Below are 10,824 nucleotides of genomic sequence, written 5' to 3'. Positions count from 1 at the left end.
ATGAGAATGTATGAGGGAAATAGAAAGCCTGTCTAGAGTACAGGCGGGGCTTGGGTGGGGAGGAGGGAGATTTGGGACATTGGTGGTGATGGGAATGTTGCACTGGTGATGGGTGGTGTTCTTTACATGACTGAAACCCAAACACAATCATGTATGTAATAAAGTTGTTTAACTAAAAAAAATTCTACTAACAATAATTAATTTCTCCTAAATGCCAGGCATCTCCAAAATTTTTCTAAGATTTGTCCTTTGGTCTCTCACATTATTTCATGTGTTCTTGTCATCACTATACATAGATTTTTGAAATCTATCCCTAACATTTTGCTTTTTGTCTACACAATGTCGATTGATAACTCAGCAGCTAGATATATCTAGGGCACCTCAAAAAACATCTTTTGGCCTAAATTTATTCCTATTTTCCTTCTAGCTAGCTTACACTACTGTCCTGTCTTCAACCAGATTTAAAACAGTAGAACAATCTTTGATTCACTCTTGTATTAAATTTTTACTATTTGCTCAGGGTTTTCATTTGCAGTAATTTCCTCCTGGAAGCCATTGTTTGCACAGCCATTCTGATCATCAAGTTTGCTTCAAGACCCCTATTCAAAGCATAATGAAACATAAATCATATATTTCAAAATACTTCCACTCATCATTTCCCTATCAGAGTTACCTTCCTAAAATACAGTTTTGACCTTGATACTTGTGATTCAAAGATGATCTGTCCAATTTAACATTTAAGGTGTTGCTAGGCTTTAAAGAAACTTAAAGAAAGTAGAAGGCATTAATATAATATACAATGCATTATTTCTATGAGCTCAAAAATTTGTCATGGAGAGGAACAAAAATAAATAAATAAATAGAAATTTAAAATAGCTACATTTTTGTCTTAGTTGAAGAAACCATTTTTAAATGGTGGCTGTATCGCCATCTGCTGGACAAACTAGAGAAGTGCCTTGAAAGTTTTCCCAAAACTTGATTTTCAATAGTTCACTCTGAAAAAACATTTAATGTTCAGTCTAAAAATAGATATTCATTTCAAGTAATGATTTTCTCTTATTCAAAACACACCCAAAATTGAAATTTACATATTACATACCTTTTTAGTCTCTAAGTGTTCATCTTCATTACTATCTCAGAGATGTCCACAAATTAAATGCCTTTACAGAGAAGTAGTCATTTTGAATGACATTTGACATTCATAAAATAAAATTTTCTGATATAATTCAACAATCCAAGTATTTTAACTTTGGAGACTAATACCTAGAATTACATTTCTGCTATTTAATCTAGTCTTTGAATTTAAAGAATTAACAGTTGACTTTTAGCCTTTATTTGGAAACCAAATCCTATTGCATTGCATTAATATGTAACATTTTCTGTGTACATCTCAGTATGCTACAGGGCAAGAAATCCACTAAGAAAAACTATATTAGAGTTTTGTTACATAGCTGTTGACATTTTGGGGATCTGCTTTTCTCTTACATCAAATAGAGATAATATTTTCTTCACAGAGTTGTCAGTAAGATTCAATTAGAAAAAAAAGTGTGCTGTGGTGTCAGTCCACATCTTAAGGTAGTTGTTGTGAATAATTACCAACTAGTACCTAACAAATTTCTATGGACAGGATCACTGTTGACAGTTAACAGTGAGTCTCACATATAGTTAGCTTAAGAGGTTTTTTTAATACCAAGCTTAAAAAACTTAAAGTTTTTAAGTTTTGAGAGTCACACCCAGTGTTTTCTTAGCTTACTCCTGATCTATGCTAAGGAATCACTCCTGGAATTATTCAGGATATCTGTATTTGATGCCAGCAATCAAATTCAGCTCAGTGATATGAGCAAACTCAGCTCAGACAAGAGCCCTGCTCTACCCAGAAAGTACTGTCTTTCTGGCCCCTTTATTAGCTGTTTTAAAGAGAATTAATTGTTCTTTTTTTTATATCTATTGTTGATGCTTTCATGTTGCAATGCTGGCGAAGCACATGCACCTAGTTATTGCGCTAGACAGATATAGACATCTGTCTACAGTGCTCACACATCTATTTACAGTATTCACATACTTGGCCTTGGTGGTTGCTGGGGGTAATAAATCTTAGTTGCATGGCTTGCTCTCAAGTTAACTGTGGCTTCCACCTGCATTTTGGTTGTAGAGCTCACAGGAGCTGTGCAGGGATTGCTATGATGCTTAAGCACACGCTCATGGCCATGCTCACACATCTTTGTCCAAGGCTCCCCCTGGGGATTTTTGTCACAACAGAGTGCCACATAACTAAACCTTGGAACTGTGCTCAGCACATTTGATCACATTTGATTATGGGTGGCAATGGTGATCAAATTCTCAGCCTCATGTTTGCAGGAACTTTTTGTTATTGTTATTGTGAGTCATTCCGAGGACTTCTGGCTAATTACATTTTGGCTCTTTTTCATCTATATGACTGTCTCCCCCCCCCCCTTTTTTGCCATATGCACTGGCTAGTGGTTGCAGCATAACACTGAACAGAAATGAGAAGATGGAGACATTTTATTTATTTTTATTTTTGACAGCATTATTTATGGTACATAGTGACAACGAATGAGGGGCACTCCCACCCCAGTGCTGTCCTCCCACCCCCGTTTCCAGCATGCATCTCATATCTCCCTCCCTTTCCCCCAGAATACTAGTGCAACTGGTCTCCACTTTATAGCTTGTTGTAGATTGTCTATTCTGTTGTCGTTTGCGATAAAAATGATAAGAAGAAAAAAGGAAAAAAAAAGAAAAGAAAAAAAGGAAGAGAGAAAAAAATTGGCCGCAACTACCAAAAAAATAAAGAGAAAAAGAAGGGAAAAATGCACCCAGCTAATGAGAAAAGAAAAGAAATCACCAAATAATAACCACAGGAGTGAAAAGGGAAGAGAAAAGTGGAGGAAAGAAGGAAAATGAAGTAAAAAACTAACAAATCAAAACAAAACAAGAAAAAAAAAAAGGAGGGGCCTGGCGGTGGCGCTAAAGGTAAGGTGCGCCTGCCTTGCCTGCGGTAGCCTTGGACGGACCGCGGTTCGATCCCCCGGTGTCCCATATGGTCCCCCAAGCCAGGAGCAACTTCTGAGCGCATAGCCAGGAGTAACCCCTGAGCGTTACCGGGTGTGGCCCAAAAACCAAAAAAAAAGAAAAAAGAAAAAAAAAGGGGTGCTGCAGTGGTAGGGTTTGGCGTTCCTCCACTTTTTTTTTTTTTTGTATAGGCACAGTAAGCATTGGGGGAGAACGGGAATTCCCGTGGCCTAGGAGATTCAGGGCTTCTCCATCCGTGAAGTATACCATCATGGAATCAACCCCTGGCTCCATAGGTGTCCATTACCTCATCCCAAGGGCTTTGTATGTGGTGCCAGGAAACTTTCCTCTCAGTTGTGGGTGAGATAATGAGGCCATTGTATCCAACGGTCTTGGCATTTGTACAGGTCCTAAGACAGGGTCTAGGTTAGTCTTTACGGTTCTAAAGATTCTGTTCCACCTTTGTTATGTAGTCTTCTGTATCAGATGCTCCCTGTTTTCATTCCGTCCCCAAGCCGAAGTATGGGATATTATGGATCTAAGGGTTCTGCTCAGTCTCTGTTGTCCAAGTTGGGCCTCTGCAATAAAAAATCTTTTTTTTTTTTATTTAATAAGAGTTCTGGTCTACAGTCTAGGGCAGGGTTTTTCTTATCGGTCCCAAGGATAGTTCTGCCCAGTTGCAGCTGTCAAAGTCAGTTTTCTGTACATGGTGCTCTTATTTTTCGCTGTTCAAAAGACAGTACATCTTCTGGTTTCCTTCCAGTGTTAGGTGAGGTGATAAGATGACTTGGTCTTGGGTCAAGTTGTCATTTCCTCGTTGTCATATCATAACTGGTACAAGTTAGTGCCAGAGCTGTGCTATAATTTTCCCAATGGAGTTGGTTCCTGGAGTTGCTGTCCAGAGCTGTATCTGGGGTTTGGAGTTGAACTGACACTTGTCCAATCTCCTGGAGACTGGGTTGTATCCACATGACACATGTCCAGGATGGGAGGCACCCTAGTGTTATAAAAAATGTGAGGTGTTATCCCTGGAAGATAAGATCTTATTTCTGTGTCTATGGTTTTCCCTTATTTACTGAGCCCATACAAAATGTATGGTTTCATATTGGATTGCTGGTGCTATTCTGGGTAAGGACGACTGGTTATACTCACAATTTCTGTGGTCCGTTTTTGATCTGCCATTTTATCCCAGGCAAAGTTTTAGTACCAAGCAGCACCAAAAATGGTAAGGATAGCAAAAATATGTATACATTAAAATAGAAACGATAAACCTGTGTTTAAAAAGAAAAAGACAAAGAAAGAAAATGAAGGTATTTGAAGACAACAGGTGATAGTTGAGTTTGAGACATGTTTTGCGGCATTACGGAACCCTATATTGTCCTTGAACTAGGGTTTTGCTGAAGCTGATTCCGGTATCATGCAACAGTCCATAGTTTAATGCTGGTAAGAGGGGCCACCAAGCATGCATCAGTGGGCATGTTGGTTGTAGTTCTTTGTCGAGGCATGAGATGGGGACCAAGAGGGTGTCTTTTAATGAGGAGCTGAATGGTGGTCTGTTTGGGGCAGATGGTCAGTCTTGGTGTCTACCCAGATAGGAACTGAGGATAAAGAGGGTTAAATAAGGGGAAGATAATGATTCAGGGTTGGGGGATGAGGGGGTAGGAGAGATACAGGGGTGAGGGGAGAGGCAATACATGATAGAGACTATATACAATGTGTAGATGGACTGTTCATGGTTTAGTCTTGGAGTCAATATGAAAAGTCACGTCCACAAAAAGACTAGAGAATAAAGGTCTATTAGAATGTTTTATCCAAATCTTGGGCATCCTGATTCCATTCCTAGGAACAGTCTAGGATAAGGAACGTTTTTGGATAATGCTTAAAAAGTATATTTGTCCGCCTGCGCAATTTTGAATATTAGTATTAGTAACAAACAATACAGGGGGTCCAGTATGCATAGGGAAGGGGTTTTCCTCCTGATAGAGACATTTTTGCCTTGTTTTTTTTTTTTTTTTTGGCTTTTTGGGCCACATCCGGTGACCCTCCAGGGTTACTCCTGGCTATGCATTCAGAAATCACTCCTGGCTTGGGGGACCATATGGGACGCTGGGGGAATCAAATTGAGGTCCATCCTAGATTAGCGCATACACTCTTTACCACTTGCACCACTGCTCCAGCCCCATTTTTGCCTTTTTTCAATCTTACATGGAAAATATTGAACTATTGACTATTAATTTTGTTATTTCTCAAATATTTATAGATATCTTAACAAATTAATAATATTCTATCCAATCCCTAATTTGTTAAGAAAAATATTGTATAGTAGCCTTATCCCACTGGGGCCACTCCCTGCCATATTCTGCCAACTAGTGTGTACCTGATGATTTAAGGCTGAAGTACAGCTGTACTTAGGAAATACCAGGATCACTCAGCAGTAGTTGAGGGCTACTGGGGTAACAGTAGGCAATGTTTGGGAGACCATGCAGAGCTAGGGATTAAACTCAAAGCTTCACATATATAGGTATAGACTTTAGCAATATCTAAAACCCAGTTGAGAAAGTTTATGTTTATCATAAGCTATATTAAATTTTGCTTAATCAAATTATTTTTTAATTTTTGGTAAGTCATTATAAATCACATTGTACAGTTATTAAGAAACTTTTTGGTTATGGTGCATTATTTCCCCCTCCCCAACACTGAAATCAATTTTCTAAAGTTTTGTTAATTTGAATAAAATCCATTATTATAAAGATATATTGACTCATAAAAATGAGCTGGGAAATGTTTATATTATTGAATTTTCTGGAAAATTACAATTTTGTCATTTTTCTCCATAATTGTTTGATTAAATTCACAAATAAAGCCATTTGGGTCTGTAGTTTCCTGTGTAAGAAAATCTTAAGTTATAAATTCAGTTTTTCTAAATAAATGTTCTTTTTGAATGTGCTTTGATAGAGGCTGATTTACAAAAAATTAGTTCATTTTTACCTAGGTTTTATTGGCATACAACTTTTCAAAACAATTTTTACCTTTTTAGTAGCTATAGAACCTCTAGTAATTTTTTCTAATTATTGATATTGGCAATAATTTTTACTTTTTGCTTTCTCATTGGCTTGCATTAGTATAGAATTACAAAGTGTATCTTAGTAATTTTGTAAGTGTATAGGATTCGATATACTTAACTCCAAAGTTTCAGAAACATCCCACCACCAAAAATGGCCCCTCTACTGGTCTTGCCATCTCTATTCCCCAAGTACCAACTGGTCCTATTCTTCTTAAAATTAACCTAAGTGTTTCAAAATTTTATCTTTGAAGAATCTTCTTAAGATTTATTTGTTTCTTCTTGTTGTTCACTTTCTATTTTATAGATTTTTTCTTCATTCCTAAAGAATATTTTGACTGAATACCAAAACTATTTTATTTACTCATTTAAAAAGTTTGTACTATTCTCTTTTTATCTTCAGTATTCCTGATCAGAAAAGTTGAGTTGTCCTATCAGTAATACTTCCCCATGATTTCTTTTAAGTTTTTAGTTTGTCCCCAGTTGTTCCAAAATTTTGTTATTATGCATCTAGTAAAGTTTCTTTGGATTTATTCTGTTTCTGGTTTACTCAACTTCTTTAATATGCTACTTATAACTTTCACTATATTGAAGATGTTTTCATTCATTTTTTTTTTCAAATGTCTTCAGCAAATGCTCTTTTTCCTTCATTTTGAGACTTCAGTAACTCCAATAATGGTGCTTTTTTGTAGCTAATGGGCTTCAACGGTGCTGGGCTATTTTTTAGGACACCTCTGTTCTCAATATTGTTTAGTTAATTTCTTTTCACTGTATGCATGTTTTTGTTTGCTTTTACTTTTTGTTTTTGTTCATGTCTACTCACTACTGGGGTTTGTTTGTTTGTTTGTTTGTTTGTTTGTTTGTTTTCTCTATACTCAGGAGTTTTTCTGCTGCTGTCAGCATCTGGGTTGTGGTGAAGGATGAGGCTACAAGCCCAGTACGTTGGAAACTTGGGGATCAGTTCACAGACTTCCTTCCAGTTACTCCACTCAGGTTTGGCGGTCACGAGGCAGGACAAGACTCCAAGGCTGCAGCTGGGCTAAACACACAGGTCATATTGGCTCTGGAGTTATAGAAGCAGGAGAGGCTGTCTCCAGCCAAGAAGAAGCCATCTGTCTGCGAAGGGCTTCTAGAAAGGTATTGAGGGTCTGAGTCAGAGGACAGTGAGCAAGGTACTTGCCTTGCACATGGCAAGCTAGGGTTCAATCTGTGATCCCGGCATCTCGTGGAGTGAGGGGGGGGGGGGCGGGAGCGAGAGAGTGGGGGAGGGAGGGAGGAAGGAAGGAAGGGAGGAAAGAAGGAAGGAAGGAAGGTAGGAAGGAAGGAAGAAAGGTAGGAAGGAAGAAAGGTAGGAAGGAAGGAAGGAAGGAAGGAAGGAAGGAAGGAAGGAAGGAAGGAAGGAAGGAAGGAAGGAAGGAAGGAAGGAAGGAAGGAAGGAAGGAAGGAAGGAAGGAAGGGAGGGAGGGAGGGAGGGAGGGAGGGAGGGAGGAAGGGAGGAAGGTAGAAAGGAAGGAAGGAAGGGAGGAAGGAAGGAAGGAAGGAAGGAAGGAAGGAAGGAAGGAAGGAAGGAAGGAAGGAAGGGAGGGAGGGAGGGAGGAAGGAAGGAAGGGAGGAAGGGAGGAAGGAAGGAAGGAAGGTAGAAAGGAAGGGAGGAAGGAAGGAAGGGAGGGAGGAATGGAGGGAGGGAGAAGAAAGGAAGGGAGAAAGGAAGAAAGGGAGAGAGGAAGGAAGGAAGGAAGGAAGGAAGGAAGGAAGGAAGGAAGGAAGGAAGGAAGGGAGGGAGGGAGGGAGGAGGAAGGGATAGGAGGAAGGGAGGGAGGGATGGAGGGAAGGAAGGAAGGAAGGAAGGAAGGAAGGGAGGGAAGGGAAGGAAGGGAGGGAAGGGAAGGGAAGGAAGGGAGGGAAGGGAAGGAAGGGAGGGAGGGGAGGGAGGGAGGAAGAAAGGAAGGAAGGAAGGAAGGAAGGAAGGAAGGAAGGAAGGAAGGAAGGAAGGAAGGAAGGAAGGAAGGAAGGAGAAAGAAAAGGAAGGAATGAGGGAGAAAGAAGAAAGAAGGAAGGAAGGAATGTTGAAGGAAGGAGAGGAGTTTGGAGGAATTATATGAGGTTCCAGGGATCCAGGGATCATCAAGGGGTCAGCTGCATGTAAGACAAGCACGCAGCCTGCTCTATCATATTTCTGGAGACACAAGGTTTAAGACATTTCAGTGACATTGTTTTATGCAGGGATAGAGAAGGGTGGGGTAGGAGTTTCACCCAAAAGGGCTCAGGGCTTTAGTCCTGAGATTCCTATATATGGCGTAGCAGGAATTAACTCACACCTTAACACCTTAACTCTTGTACTGTCTCTCCAGTCTTCTTTTTTCCCTTTTTTTGCGTTTTGTTTTCTTTTTATTTTATTTTTCTTGTTTTGTTTTTTTTTTTTGTTTTGGTTTGGTTTTTTTAGCCACACTGTTGGTCAGGGATTACTTCTGTTGTTTTGTTTTTTTTTTTGGGGGGGGGGGGGATAGGGGGATTCATATGCGATGCTGGGATTCGAACCAGGGTCTGTCGTGTGTTGGCTGTGTGCAAGGCAAATGCCTTACCGCTGTGCTATCTCTCTGGCTCCCAAGGTTTACTTGTGTCCTTTTACTCAGATTCACCCCTGGTGATGGGATGCCTATGTCCAAGGCTCACTCTTTATCCTCTGTACTATCTCTCTGGCTCCTGTTTTCTTATTTATTCTGAATTTACTTTTTAAATTAACATTTTGGATCATAGTTGATCCAATATTTAATAAAACAGTGCTGTTTTTCACAATATTATTTTTAAATCATATAATTTTAGCTTTTTCCATTGTTGTCACAGAATCCAATGTGATGGAACTTATCCTTTAAATTGCTCAGAATGCTAGCTTTCTTTTAGCCTATCAATTCTATTTAAATAAACTTCTATACATCAACACTGAAGAAGATCAAATAAGCTTTAAGAACTTTTGTTGTCACAAAAAGATTACTAAATCCAAGGAGAGAGAGAAACAGGTGAGGGGATTAAACATAATCTGAATGTGAAGGAAAGCCAGCTTTGTGGTAGACAACCTGGACTGTCATGCAGATAATACTATGAGGCACGTCAAGATGAGTCAAGTTGGTCAAATTCATTTTCATGAGAAAATGTGTGGAGTCAAATTACTAAAAAGATTTGGTGAGGAACTGAAGAAAATTAGTAAAAGAGCAAATGTTCTTAGAACTCTGGGATAAAACCTCGAGGCCAAGAAAAACTCCAGGGGGAGGGAACACAGAAAGAGCTGGTACAAAATACCCAATAGGGTAATAGGCATCAATATGACAGTATCAAGTATCAGGTGGCACAGTGACTGAGAGAAGAAAGTAAATTGTTGAAGTCCACTTTGAGAATGAACACTGTTAGTTAGAGAAAGATGACAAAGTAATAACCTGGGGCCTTTTTACTGGAAATTCTGAAAGAGAAGAAAGGGTATATTTAGCCTTAGGACAGAACATTCAAAGGGCCATTAAAAAAAATCTTTTCTCAAGTACTGTGCTTTACAATGGTGTTATTGATGGTTTCTTATGTGCATTATTCAAATGCCACAGACCTGCCAAATGAGAGCTCACTTCCCTCCACCAAGCTCAGTTCTGTAGAATTCTCTATGTCTATTGCTTTGGCCATTTGTAGCTACCTTACTAGATATATTTGAGTCCCACCTATGCAAGAGATCATTCTATATATTTCCCAAAAATGGATTTTTAAGACTTTAAAAAAAGTGAAAAGAAAGGAAAGACTTACAAGGAACACTGATAGTTTATGAATGTGTTCAGCAACCTTCAGGAGAAAGAAATAAGCAAACTAATAGAGGTGTAAATAGAGGTTGATAAGGCCCAGAGCAATAATAGTACAATAATTAGGACATTTGTCTTGCACATGGTCAACCCCGATTCAATCTCCAACATCCCAAATCCCCCAAGCCAGCCAGGAGTAATTTCTGAGCACTGCCAGCTATGGCTAACAAACAAAAACAAAAACAAAAAAAAAAGAAATAGAGGTTGACAAGGAATTCACCATTGCACCAATGCATGCTTGAAAGATTGCAAAGAAGAGAAAAGAAAGAAGATAAACAAACTGAAAGACTATGCCATAGAACCAGAACATAGAAATAAAGGTCAAGAACTCATTGTAAGGAGGAGAATTTTGCAAGATGCTGCAATTTAGCACATGGATTCAAGAAACAATTGCATATGCTTGAAGTATAGAAGCAGGTAAATTGCCAAGAGTGAAGCAAAGATAGTGCAAATAAAATGTGCTCAGATAAGGTCCACTAGATCTGGACCACCCATCAAGTGTCATCCAGAAACACATTCATGCACAGCTTATACTCTAATAAATTTCAGTATCAGTAATAAATTTTTAGAAGTTTCAGTATACTAGACTAGACAATGTGTGTTTGTTTCCCAAAAAAAAACCATCAGTTTCAGACATAGCCTCTTCAATTTTATCATCCTCATTGCAGAACTACAAGATGCTCAGCATATTATTATTGCTGCTGCTGTTATTAGTTGTTATATCTCTTAGAACTGGCAGATTTATTTCTCCTGCAATTATAATTTGGCATACAGAAAAAGAAAAGATGCTTTTCTACCCTAGGACCCTGATAACAACAAGCCAACTGACTGGGATGAAAATTAATGGATAGAAAGAGAAAGCACCAGATTCCTGTGGTTCTCCTTGACCTGCACACA

The sequence above is a fragment of the Suncus etruscus genome, chromosome 2, assembly GCF_024139225.1.
Source record: "Suncus etruscus isolate mSunEtr1 chromosome 2, mSunEtr1.pri.cur, whole genome shotgun sequence".
In the NCBI taxonomy this organism is placed as follows: domain Eukaryota; kingdom Metazoa; phylum Chordata; class Mammalia; order Eulipotyphla; family Soricidae; genus Suncus; species Suncus etruscus.
The sequence above is the reverse complement of the archived record's forward strand: the minus strand, read 5'-3'. Positions refer to the sequence as shown.